This window comes from Crotalus tigris, unplaced genomic scaffold (genome assembly GCF_016545835.1).
Source record: "Crotalus tigris isolate CLP2741 ecotype Arizona unplaced genomic scaffold, ASM1654583v1 scf7180000024472.5447098, whole genome shotgun sequence".
Classification (NCBI taxonomy): Eukaryota; Metazoa; Chordata; class Lepidosauria; order Squamata; family Viperidae; genus Crotalus; species Crotalus tigris.
Window position 1 is genome coordinate 1,894,320 of NW_024100643.1, and position 13,900 is coordinate 1,908,219.

Sequence of the window (13,900 nt, forward strand, 5' to 3'; positions counted from 1 at the left end):
ACATGATTAAATATGCAGATACAGCCAATTGTTTAATTATTTATTAGAATATATTAGGTCATACATTAAAAGCAAAATGTCTGCTTTGTTGACTACAGAGTGACTCCCATTTACTTTTTTCCGTTTCAAATTATTTCATGGCATATTTGGATTCTTTGGAGAAAAGTGAAGAGGTACAAATACTTTTGGCTGCATCTCTGTCTCTGTCTCTCTGGTTATAGTAATGATATTAAATTATAAAAGAAATAAAATAAAAAATGCTTTTTTTCTTAGCTTCACCCACTATCTTTCAGAGGATGATCCCTGCCACTCCCCTCAAAATGCTGAACACAGCCCCTAATCCAGAAAAAAGTTCTGCACCTCTACAATAAAGGAATATATTAACTAAACACTGAAGTTGAGGAGCAGGAAGAGTAAGGAAAGATGGATAGTTCTAACACAGAGTGGAACATCAGTCCCCTGGGGCTGCAGTGCACTGGGAGAACTCTCTTGGGGTTTGCCTGCAATAAATGGATCAACCCATTATCTCTGTCACTTTATCACATACCAACATGTTCCTTTTGAAGCATGTATATACATACATACATACATACCTCTTTTTATTCTCTTTTCTTTCTATTTCATCCCCATTGCTTCTCCTCTTCCCTTTTTTCTTTTCCCCCAGAGTGAGATGTACAGATAATCCCAGATATGTTTCAGAAAATGAACTGATAAACATTTGTTAGCTAAAGTAGTTTGATCTCTCATATTTTATGTACACAATGTAAATATCTTGCCCACCCAGGAATAAATGATAGAAAAGGTTTGTTTGTTGGGGAAGATCAAAGTGAAATGAAATTATGAATGAGCCAACTCAAACGTCACAGCTACCTGGGGCAAGAATGACGTCACCATAATCAGATTAGTGCTCCATAAATTATATCTCCTGTGGATTACAAGGCCTTAAAAATGTTCACAAGCCAATTTTTAATTCTTCAAAGCCATTAGCCATGCCTACTGATTTTATACAGGGTTCAAATGAGAAGTTCTATTGATCTTTATAAAGTTACAGGCTTCCATCTTTTTTGCATTTCTTAGAATTGTATTTTCCAGGGGAAAAACAACTAATTGCTTTCCTCTTAAAAATCCTGTGTCACATGATGATAAGACACAACAGGTAGTCCTTGGCTTAAACCATCAATGAACAAAAAAAATTTGTTGGTAAGTGAGACTGCTGGCAACTAAATTTTGTCCCATTTGACGACCTTTCTTACCACAGTTTTTAAATGAATAAGTGCAGTTGTTAAGTTAATAACACAGCTGTTAAGCAAATTTGGCTTTCTATTGACCTGTATGTGATACAATAAGGGGTATTGTATATTCCTGGATTCTGATGATACTTCAATCATTTATAATTGGCTGTTTTTTCCTGTCATTCCACTGTCCTGATGAAATATAGCTGTTCTAATTATTTTCACATTATTAGGATATCAGAATGCAAGTATGCATGTCTATGAATCTACAGAATGTATTGAGTACGAATTATCCATCTTGACTAAGTATCATGTAACTAGAGATTCCAGAACTTTAGTATCATACCAGACACACTATAAGGACCTGCCCCAGCTGGTCCCTCAGGAAAGTAAAACTCTTGACTCCATTGAGGTTAATCAAAAGAATTTTACTGAAAGAAAGTGGATGTAGAAGTCAGGTAGAATCTGAAGGTCCCTTGCAAAGCACAAAGCAATTCTTTCACTTCCCCAAATCCAACCCCCATAACCAGTCCACCAGCAGCCAATGTGATACTGCAGAGTTGTTTTGAGAATGCTGAGGTGCTGGGTAGATAACAAGTCACCCTCAGGGCATGATGGTCTTGGAACCAGGCTGGAACTGATTGGGAAGGAGCCTGCTTCATTTTTGAAACAATTGCACTCCCTAATTCGATGTCAGTCCTGCAGAAAGAAATATAATAAACAGGGAGAGAAAGAAAACTATGAAATGAAGAGAAACATTATTTAGGTTTATCAGGGTATTTGTTATGAAAATGCTTAACAAATCTGGGAGCTCTAACATGGCGGTGATTTACCCACTCATTCTGAGCTTTAGAGAAATCCTTCCACACTACTAAATATTGGAACTCTCCCCTATTCCTACGGGAAGCCAAAATCTCTTGGACTTCAAAGTGTTGCTCTCCCTCAACCATTAGTAGCTTGGGAGGTGGTGGAAGGCTTGGCCTAAGGGAGGAAATAAGCTTAAGTTTTAATAAACTACAATGGAACACAGGATAGACCCGTTGAAGGGACTTTGGCAAATCCAACTGTACAATCACAGGATTTATAATACATTTGATGGGAAACTTGAGTCCTAATTTCTTTGAAGGCTGTAGAGATAATAGATAGCGGGTAGAGAGATAAACATAATCACCAGTGTTGAATGGTTTGGGTTCCATTCATTTCTTGTTGGCCTGAGTTTTGTAAGCCCCCTGAGCATCTGCAAGGGCTTTCCTCATGTTTGGACATGTATTTTATAATTGGGAGACTCATTATTTTAATAATGGCACCAGAGGGTCATTTAGAGGTAGTTTGGGCATGAGTTTAAATTCTTGACCAGTAGCCACCTTGAAAGGGATGAATCCTGTGCTACTATGTACAGAATTGTTATATGCCACTTCTGAAAAAGTCAACAAGTCAGTCCAATCATTTTGCTGATAATTAATAAAGCATCTGAGGTACTGTTCCAATACTGAGATTGCTAGTTCACACACCCCATTTATTTGGGGATGGTACTGGAACTAAGCCCCTGATCAGTCCCAAGTGGGTTAAGGAAGTTAAGGCCCACCAAAACTTAGAAATGAATTGCACCCCTCTGTCTGAAATGATGCATTGGGGTGCCCCATGCAGTAGGTAAATATGATTTAAAATAACTTGGGTAGCTCCTGCCCCAATGGAATTTTCTAGCATGGGACAAATTCACGACCCATATAATGGTATTTTCTGAGCTTTCAGGGAGTTCCACAATGAAATCCATGGAGATCTTTCTCCAGGATGCTGTTGGCTCAGCCATGAACTGAAGGAGTCCAGGGATTTTCCCTTGACATTGTTTGGCTGAGGCAGAAACAGGGCAACTTGCTATATAACTTTCAATGTTCTTTTTGAGGAACGGTCACCAAAACTGTCTTTTTACCAGGTGTAAAGTTTTTACAAAACCAAATTGTCTCACCACTTTGGAATTGTGGCTTTCCCCCAAAACCATCAACCTTTGACTTCCAGTACATAGACCTTACCCCTACCCAAGCCAGCCCATCTTGGATTGAACAGATGTCCACATGACTTTGAAATCACTTGTCTTCATCCAATGCGGTTTTAAGGGCTGTAGTCACTTTGCTGTCTATTGGACACCTCTCTTTTGCCTGTGCTTGGGTGGTCACTTGGCTGGCTAACTGGTGGGATGGGAGCACTGGTTTGACTATTTCCACTTCAGGGCAATTTTATTGAGGCATACATAATTGCGCATCAACTAGAAAAAAATTTCCCCCTGGGAGGTAACATAATGTGAAGTTGAAACAGTTAAAGTATTGCACCCATCACAGTTGCTTTGGAGATAATTTTCATAGGGTTTTTAATGCCTCCAGATTTTTATGATCAGTCCATACTTCAAAAGGTACTTTGCTTCCTTTTAGGAAGTATCTCAAAGACAAGAGTGCCCAACATACTGCGCAAGCCTCCTTTTCCCACATGGCCCACCTTCATTCAGTTTTTGATAGTTTTCTAGAGGTGTAAGCGCACATTTGCAGCTTACTCTTGTTTTTCTGTAACAGCACAACCCCCACAGCTACATTGCTAGCATCTGCTTTAGAACTGGTTTAGTTGCAAACAATCATTTGAGCTTCTTGAATGCTGCTTGGCATTCCATCATCCATTTTAGAGGTTGACCAGGCTTGGGTTTGTTCCCCCCGGTCATTAACAGATTTATAATGGGGAGGGTGATTTGGGCAATGATGGGATGAATTGACAGTAAAAGCTAGGGAAACCCAGGAAATTTTGCAGTTGCTTCTGGTTCAGGGTGGAACCCACTCCAATACCGCTTTGACCTTCTGAGTGTCCATTTCAATTCCCTCACAAGAAATGTGATAGCCTAAGTAATCTATTTTGTTTTGTGGAATTCGCATTTAGAGAATTTGACGTAAAATTTGGCAGCTCATAGTTTCTGAAGGACAGCCCTCATCAATTTCACGTGCTCAGCTTTTGTTTCAGTACAAATCAAAATGTCATCCCAGTACACTAGCACCCTCTTGCACAAGTGTTCATATAGAACCTCATTAATTGCATGAACACAGCAGGGACACCCTGTAATCCAAAGGGAAGGACTTTGAATTGGAACAGTCCAGTGGGCAATTGAAAGCATTTTCCATTCGCCCCCCTCCCTGATCCTCACATGGTAGTAGGCTTCCCATAACTCCAGTTTAGTGAATATCTTGCTCTTAGCCAAATGGGTTAACATGTCCTTCATTAGGGGCAAGGGGTAGACATTTCCCCCCCACAGCATTAAGTCCCCTATAGTCCACACATAGATGAAGTGTCCCATCTTTCTTTTCTTGGAAAAAAACAGGAACTGCTACCCGTAGTCACACTGGCTGGCTGAAACTTTGGGCAAGATTCTTGTCAATAAACAGCCACAGTTCCTCCAGCCCCAGTTGCCATTCATGTCATTGGCTGCCATGACTGTGCTGGGTGAGGGCCCCCTTTTTTTTCTCCCTTCCCAGTTATCTTTCCTGTCGACACCTATGGACCACCTGGTCTCAATGAGTGTCCCAGACTGGCAACCTCCTCCGTCCACTTGGAGAGGTCCCACCCTGGGGGAACCCTGGATGAGACTTCCCCCAGCACTCAGCTTCATCCTGGTTCCTGCCTTGGGCTGATATAATTTGCACAGTTCCCATGATAGACTGGCACCTCTCTGGGTTGCCCAAGCTTGCAGATTCTGCCTAATGTAAGGACCTGCCCCAGCTAGTCCCTCAGGAAAGTAAAATGCTTGACTCCATTGAGGTTAATCAAAAGAACTTTTACTGAGAGAAACTGGATGCAGAAATTCAGGTGGAATCTGAAGGTCCCATACAAAGCATAAAAGCAATTCTTTTACTTCCCCAAATCCAATCCCCCTAACCAATCCACCAGCAGCCAATGCTACAGATGCTACAGAGTTGTTTTGAGAATGCTGAGGTGCTGGATAGCTAGCAGGTCACCATCAGGGCACAACAGCCTTGGAATCAGGCTGGAACCAGCTGGGAAGAAGTTTGCTTCATCTCCGAAGACAATCCCCTCCCTAATTCCCAAGTGGTTACAGTCAAAGCAAAAGCATGCAAAGAATGCTAGCAGCCTTCTTCCCCCTACCTTTCAAGGCTCATAGACACACACACACACACACACACACACACACACACACACAGAGGGGGGAGGGAGGGAGGGAGAAACAGACAGACAGAAGAGAAAGAGACTTAAAGACTTAAATCACAACTGATCACTCATGCTGCAGCAAAATGCAGGCACTTCTGAAGAAGCAAGGCTTTGTTGGAAATGAATTTTCCCATCTGCAGGAAAACTTAAAGCTGTAGATATATTTTTTTAAAATACAAATACAATATAAAGCATATGGGAATGAATATAAAAGCCTAGTGTTTAGTTTGATTCAGAACTGAAAATCCTCTATGCATATCCTTGTCTGAAATACATCTAAGCAAAGGACTTCTTGATTTAGATTCCCATGAGAATTCAACCCCTTAGACTTCTAAATATGCTCACTGTCCGATAATAATCAAGGCAATATTCTCCACATGTATCTAAAGGGCCTTTTTTTAAAAAATCTACAGATTTCTTCATTTTGCCACTGTCTCCTGTAGGGGCGGGCCAATGAATCACATTGATGACATACAATACTTGCATTCTTGACTTGTGTGTTTCTCTCCCTCCCCCTCCCCCCTTCATTGTGGAGTCAGAGATATCATGGTCTATGTCTGTGTTCTTCCCAACTCCATCTTCTCCCCAAACCTGTCAAGCCAGCTGCCCTTCTTACAAAAACCTGTCTGGTTATCTAAAACCTGCAGATCTTGATGTCATGGTTTTCTGAGAATGGAAAAGAAAGCTGACAGCTTAGAAATGAGTCAAGAAGGTACAACCTTTTCAATAAGTGCTTTTGATCATTTAAAAAAAGCAAGGCTGGCTCAATACTTTAGTAATGCCTATGGCAAAAAATTCTAACAAGCAACACATCTCCACCATGGCAGCCAACTGTTGATCACATGGTAATAGTGCATCCTTTCTCTCTAAAACCATCCAGGGACTAATTCGCACAAAGGTTTTTTGGGGGAGGGGTGATTAATTATTTCTATATTTATATTGTACACATATCTACATCACACATATACTTTTTAAAAATGTGTAAGAGAAATGAAAGGAACAATTTGAGAGGACCAAGAAAGGAATATACAGCTGTGGTTTCACATAGCACTTTAAAACTAATATGCTATCAGCTAGCTAATTTCAGGCTATGCCGTTCTGAAATAGTGCAGTTTTGTGTGAGACAAACTCAGACAGTAAGAACTGATCTATGGTTCAGTTAATAATGAGTAAGCTTTTTTTGTGTATACATATCTTATAAGTATGGCTGGGAATTTTACACCCTCCATTTTTCTCTATATGATGAATTGGTGATGATACCACAAATTGTATAGGAGCTGAACTGCCCTTAACCTGATTAAGTATCCTGTGAGAGCTTTAAATAATTTAAACAGATAACATTGGTTTTCAGTGGGTGATTGAGGGTTCAGCCAGGAAGAAAATCTGTAGATTGTACACATGCTGGCTTCTAACATGCAAATAATGGAGGTTATTCATAGTGCTCTGAACCATAGATGATATAATGCCTTATGATGCTATTACTACATTCAAAGGTGCCAAGGTCCTCAAGCTAGCGGTAACTCTGACATCATAGTAAACAATGGAGAAGAAGCAAATTTGGATAGGGAAATTATATGTATGAAATTATGATTAAGAACAAATGCTTGATTCATAAGTGTACATTTTTGCTTTTTAAAAAGTGATATTGGGGACACTATTATCATGTTTTGGTTTTGAAATGGCTGTTTTCATTTAAATTGTTATCAATTTCAGTTTAATACTACAGCAATATTAATGACCCAAAATATTGTACCGTAAAACCAATTGCCTCAATTTTGCAAGCTGAAGTTCAATTAAATCTGATTGAGAAAGAACTGTGTATAATAAAGAAAAGCCTGAGATAAATTTTTGATAATATTTGTGAACTCCTTTAAATGACACAACCAAATCAACAAAATACTAAAGCTAAATGAATATGTTAAACAGGAAAAACAAAGTTCCATTTTCCTCAGGTGAAATCCTACTGGCTTCTTGCCTCCTAAATAAAAAGTATTGAGATACAGTATTATAGAAAATAATACTATATGTATTTACAAAAAGAATCCAATAATAATTTTTATTAGTAATGAATGCTGTTTGAGTTAACAAATGGACTAATTATAATTTTTAAGATACTATGTAAACTATTTAAAATACACTGTATTTTAATACTGTGAGTGTTACTAAATCAAATTAATAAAAGAAATAAAATTATGTATGTATGTATGAATGTATTTATTTATTTACTACAAATGCTCTATCTATTGGGTTTCCCCTTATTTCCAGATCAATTACTGATTTACTATCAGAAATTACATTGCTTTCTAGTGAGATCAGAAATACTATATAACTTCTGAAAATAAATTTCTTCTCTTCTTCTTGTGCCATATTTGTCTCTGAGTTTATTGATGGTAAATTAACGGGTTGTTTGCTGATGACCATGATCTTGGTTTTTGAGGTGTTAAGCTACAAGCCGTATTTTTCAGATATTTCTGTTGATGAGGAGTTGAAGGTCTTCATGCTTACTGGAAAGCAGAACTGTATCGTCAGCAAATCTTAAGTTGTTGATCCAACACCATTTACTTTGATGCCAGCATCGATGTTCTCCAGTGCCTTGTTGAAGATTGACTCAGAATAGATATTGAACAACAGTGGAAACAGAATACATCCCTGTCTGACCCCTCTTCTTATTTCTGCATCAGTTGAGTATTTTTGGCCTAGTCTCACATTTGCTACCTGATGCCAATACAGATTATTTATTATTTGGATGTCTTGTCATCTAGTCCCCCTTGTTTCAGGATTTCTAATAGTTTGCTGTGTCTTATTTTATCAAAAGCTTTTTCGAAATCAATGAAGCACATGTAAACACTGTGAGTGACATCTCTACAACGCTGTACAAGAACCTGAATGCTGAACAGCGCATCTCGTGTACCAAGATTGTTTCTGAAACCAAATTGTGTGTTACCTAGACACTCTTCAATTTTGTTGTATATTCTTGTGTGACCCCTTTATGGATTACTGCCTTGTCATGGCGAAGGGGCTTGTGTAGCTCAATGAAGCTATAAGCTATGCCATGCAGGGCCACCCAAGACAGACAGGTCATAGCAGAGAGTTCTGACAAAATGTGATCCACTGGAGAAGGAAATGGCAAACCACTCCAGTATTTTGCCACGAAAACCCCATGGACAGTACTAAAAGGCAAAAAGATATGACGCTGGAAGATGAGCCCCTCAGATCGGAAGGTGTCCAATATGCTACTGGGGAAGAGCAGAGGGCTAGTACTAGTAGCGCCAGAAAGAATGAAGCGACTAGGCCAAAGCCGAAAGGACGCTCAGCTGTGGATATATCTGGTGGTGAAAGGAAAGTCCGATGCTGTAAAGATTTTTTCTCCATAGGAACCTGGAATGTAAGATCCATGAATCAAGGCAAGCTAGACGTAGTCAAAAAGAGATGACAAGACTGAACATCGACATCTTAGGAATCAGCGAACTAAAATGGATAGGAATGGGTGAATTTAACTCAGATGACCATCAGGTATACTACTGTGGGCAAGAATCCCTCAGAAGAAATGGAGTAGCCTTCATAGTCAATAAAAGAATAGGAAAAGCAATACTGGGATACAATCCCCAAAATGACAGAATGATCTCAATTCGAATCCAAGGCAAACCATTCAATATCACAATAGTCCAAATCTATGCCCCAACCACTGGTGCTGAAGAGGATGAAATTGACCGGTTCTATGAAGCCCTACAGCACCTTATAGAATTAACACAAAAAATGATGTCCTTATCATCATGGGGGATTGGAATGCTAAGGTAGGAAGCCAAAAGATAACCGGAATAACAGGCAAGTTTGGCCTTGGAGTACAAAATGAAGCAGGGCACAGGCTAATAGAATTTTGTCAAGAGAATACGATGGTCATAACAAACACTCTTTTCCAACAACCCAAGAGACGCTCTACACATGGACATCACCAGACGGTCAACATAGAAATCAGATTGACTATGTGCTCTGCAGCCAAAGATGGAGAAGCTGTATACAGTCAGTAAAAACAAGACCAGGAGCTGACTGTGGCTCAGATCATGAGCTTCTCGTTGCAAAATTTAGGCTTAAATTGAAAAAAGTAGGGAAAAGCACTAGGCCACTCAGGTATGAACTAAATCATATTCCTGGTGAATATACAGTAGAGGTGACAAATAGATTTAAGGAATTAGATCTGATAGACAGAGTGCCTGAAGAACTATGGATGGAAGTTCGCAACATTGTACAAGAGGTAGCAACTAAAACCATCCCAAAGAAAAAGAAATGCAAGAAAGCAAAATGGCTGTCTGAGGAAGCTTTGCAAATAGCTGAGGAAAGAAGGGAAGCGAAAGGCAAAGGAGAAAGAGAAAGATACACCCAATTGAATGCAGAATTCCAGAGAGTAGCTAGAAGAGATAAGAATGCCTTCTTAAATGAACAGTGCAAAGAAATAGAAGAAAACAACAGAATAGGGAGGACCAGAGATCTCTTCAAGAAAATTGGAGATATGAAGGGAACGTTTCATGCAAAGATGGGCATGATAAAGGACCAAAATGGCAGGGACCTAACAGAGGCAGAAGAGATTAAGAAGAGATGGCAAAACTACACAGAAAAACTATACAAGAATGAGCTTAACGTCCCAGATAACCATAATGAGATGGTCACTGACCTCGAATCAGACATCCTAGAATGTGAAGTGAAATGGGCCTTAGAAAATCTGAGCAACAACAAAGCTAGTGGAGGTGACACTATTCCAGCTGAGCTATTCAAAATCTTAAAAGACAATGCAATAAAAGTGCTACACTCAATTTGCCAGCAAATTTGGAAAACTCAACAGTGGCCACAGGATTGGAAAGGTCAGTTTACATTCCAATTCCAAAGAAAGGCAATGCCAAAGAATGTTCAAACTATAGCACTATTGCACTCATTTCACATTCTAGTAAAGTTATGCTTAAAATCCTACAGGCTAGACTCCAGCAGTATGTGGATCAAGAACTACAAGAAATACAGGCAGGATTTCGAAGAGGCAGAGGAACTAGAGATCAAATTGCCAACATACGCTGGATCATGGAGAAAGCTAGGGAGTTCCAGAAAAACATCTACTTCTGCTTCATTGACTATGCAAAAGCCTTTGATTGTGTGGATCACAACAAATTGTGGCAAGTTCTTAAAGAGATGGGAATACCAGACCATCTTATTTGTCTCTTGAGAAACCTATATGCGGGTCACAAAGCAACAGTGAGAACTGGACACGGAACCACTGATTGGTTCAAAATTGAAAAAGGAGTCTGGCAAGGCTGTATACTGTCGCCCTGCCTATTTAACTTATATGCAGAGCACATCATGAGAAAGGCAGGGCTAGATGAAACAAAAGTTGGAATTAAGATTGCCGGGAGAAATATCAACAACCTAAGATATGCAGATGATACCACTCTAATGGCAGAAAGTGAAGAGGAACTAAAGAGCCTCTTGATGCGGGTGAAGAAGGAGAGTACAAAAGTTGGCTTGAAACTCAACATTAAGAAAACCAAAATCATGGCATCCGGCCCTCTCAATTCCTGGCAAATAGATGGGGAAGAAATGGAGGTAGTGACAGATTTTATTTTTCTGGGCTCCAAGATCACCTCAGGTGGGGACTGCAGCCAAGAAATTAAAAGACGCTTGCTCCTGGGGAGGAAAGCTATGGCAAATCTAGACAGTATTCTAAAAAGCAGAGACATCACCCTGCCAACAAAAGTGCGTATAGTCCAGGCCATGATTTTCCCAGTTGCAATGTATGGCTGTGAAAGTTGGACCGTAAGAAAGGCTGAGCGCCAAAGAATTGAGGCCTTTGAACTATGGTGCTGGAGAAGACTCCTGCGAGTCCCTTGGACTGCAAGGCGTTCAACCGGTCAGTCCTAGAAGAGATCAACCCCGATTGCTCTTTAGAAGGCCAGATCCTAAAGTTGAAACTCAAATACTTTGGCCATCTAATGAGAAGGAAGGACTCACTGGAGAAGGGCCTAATGCTAGGAAAGATTGAGGGCAATAGAAGAAGGGGACGACAGAGACTGAGATGGCTGGATGGAGTCACTGAAGCAGTAGGTGAGAACTTAAATGGACTCCAGAAGATGGTAGAGGACAGGAAGACCTGGAGGAACATTGTCCATGGGGTCGCAATGGGTCGGACACAACTTCACAATTAACAACAACAATTCTTGTGTGAATTATTCTCAGGAATATTTTCAGGGCATGACTCATTAAGCTTATTGTTCTGTATTTGGTACACTTCTTTGCATTTATTTTTTGGGGGGATTGTCACAAAGGTTGATTTTAGCCAATCATTTGGTATCTTTCCTGTTTCATATATCTGATTGAAGAGCTGTAGTAAAAAATTCTTCCCATTGTCTTTCAGCAATTTTAAAATTACTACTGGGATATCATCAGGTCCTGTGGCTTTTCTTGTTTTTGCTATTTTTATTGCATGTTCAACCTCTTCCATAGTGATATTTGGTCCAGTTGTTATACATCCCATATCTATATCATCCCTAGTGTCCTCAAAAAGTTCTTCAATATATTCCTTCCATCTTTTTAGTTTTTCATCCTCATCTAAGATAATTTTCACATCTTTGTCAACTAAGTTGTTGGTTTTCTTTTTGTAGAGGTCTGCTGCTTTTTTCACTTTTTTGTGTAAATTGAAATTATCATGTATATTATCACGTATCATGTATACGTTCTGCCTCTTCTATTTCCTTGCATCTCTTTGCAAACCACTTTTCTTTTGCCAGTTGAATTTTTCTTCTAATTGTTTTCTGCAATTCATTGTATTTTTCTTTGTTTTTATTTTTATAAGATCTTCTTTCATCCATGAGATGAAGAATTTCCTCCGTCATCCACTGTTGTTTCTTGTGGTGCCCCTCTCTCTGTTTTGAATTTGTTACCTCTACTATTGCATAAATAAATTTGGACAATAATATCTTGTTGTTGTTGTTGTTGTTAATTGCGAAGTCGTGTCCGACCCATCGCGACCCCATGGACAACGTTCCTCCAGGTCTTCCTGTCCTCCACCATCTTCTGGAGTCCATTTAAGTTCACACCTACTGCTTCAGTGACTCCATCCAGCCATCTCATTCTCTGTCGTCCCCTTCTTCTATTATCCTCAATCTTTCCCAGCATTAGGCCCTTGTCCAGTGAGTCCTTCCTTCTCATTAGGTGGCCAAATGAGTTTCAACTTCAGGATCTGGCCTTCTAAAGAGCAGTCGGGGTTGATCTCTTCTAGGACTGACCGGTTTGAACGCCTTGTAGTCCAAGGAACACGCAGGAGTCTTCTCCAGCACCATAGTTCAAAGGGCTCAATTCTTTGGCGCTCAGCCTTTCTTATGGTCCAACTTTCACAGCCATACATTGCAACTGGGAAAACCATGGCCTGGACTATACGCACTTTTGTTGGCAGGGTGATGTCTCTGCTTTTTAGTATGCTGTCTAGATTTGCCATAGCTTTCCTCCCCAGGAGCAAGCGTCTTTTAATTTCTTGGCTGCAGTCCCCATCTGAGGTGATCTTGGAGCCCAGAAAAATAAAATCTGTCACTACCTCCATTTCTTCCCCATCTATTTGCCAGGAATTGAGAGGGCCGGATGCCATGATTTTGGTTTTCTTAATGTTGAGTTTCAAGCCAACTTTTGCACTCTCCTTCTTCACCCGCATCAAGAGGCTCTTTAGTTCTCTTCACTTTCTGCCATTAGAGTGGTATCATCTGCATATCTTAGGTTGTTGATATTTCTCCCGGCAATCTTAATTCCAACTTTTGATTCATCTAGCCCTGCCTTTCTCATGATGTGCTCTGCATATAAGTTAAATAGGCAGGGCGACAGTATACAGCCTTGCCGGACTCCTTTTCCAATTTTGAACCAATCAGTGGTTCCGTGTTCGGTTCTCACTGTTGCTTCTTGACCCGCATATAGGTTTCTCAAGAGACAGATGAGATGGTCTGGTACTCCCATCTCTTTAAGAACTTGCCACAATTTGTTGTGATCCACACAATCAAAGGCTTTTGCATAGTCAATGAAGCAGAAGTAGATGTTTTTCTGGAACTCCCTAGCTTTCTCCATGATCCAGCATATGTTGGCAATTTGATCTCTAGTTCCTCTGCCTCTTCGAAATCCTGCCTGTACTTCTGGTAGTTCTCGATCCACATACTGCTGGAGTCTAGCTTGTAGGATTTTAAGCATAACTTTATTAGCATGTGAAATGAGTGCAATGGTGCGATAGTTTGAACATTCTTTGGCATTGCCTTTCTTTGGAATTGGAATGTAAACTGACCTTTTCCAATCCTGTGGCCACTGTTGAGTTTTCCAAATTTGCTGGCAAATTGAGTGTAGCACTTTTACTGCATCGTCTTTTAAGATTTTGAATAGCTCAGCTGGAATACTGTCACCTCCACTAGCTTTGTTGTTGCTCAGATTTTCTAAGGCCCATTTCACTTCACATT

General features: G+C 40.0%; 1 long non-coding RNA gene across 1 annotated transcript in view; it reads right to left on the minus strand.

Moving 5' to 3' along the window:
• Positions 1 to 1,639: 1,639 nt before the first annotated feature.
• Positions 1,640 to 13,900, minus strand: part of LOC120303509 — a 59,521-nt gene continuing 47,260 nt past the window's right edge. The window contains exon 2 of the long non-coding RNA XR_005555484.1: positions 1,640 to 1,931. This is a non-coding gene — a long non-coding RNA (uncharacterized LOC120303509). The remainder of the gene's footprint in view (positions 1,932 to 13,900) is intronic.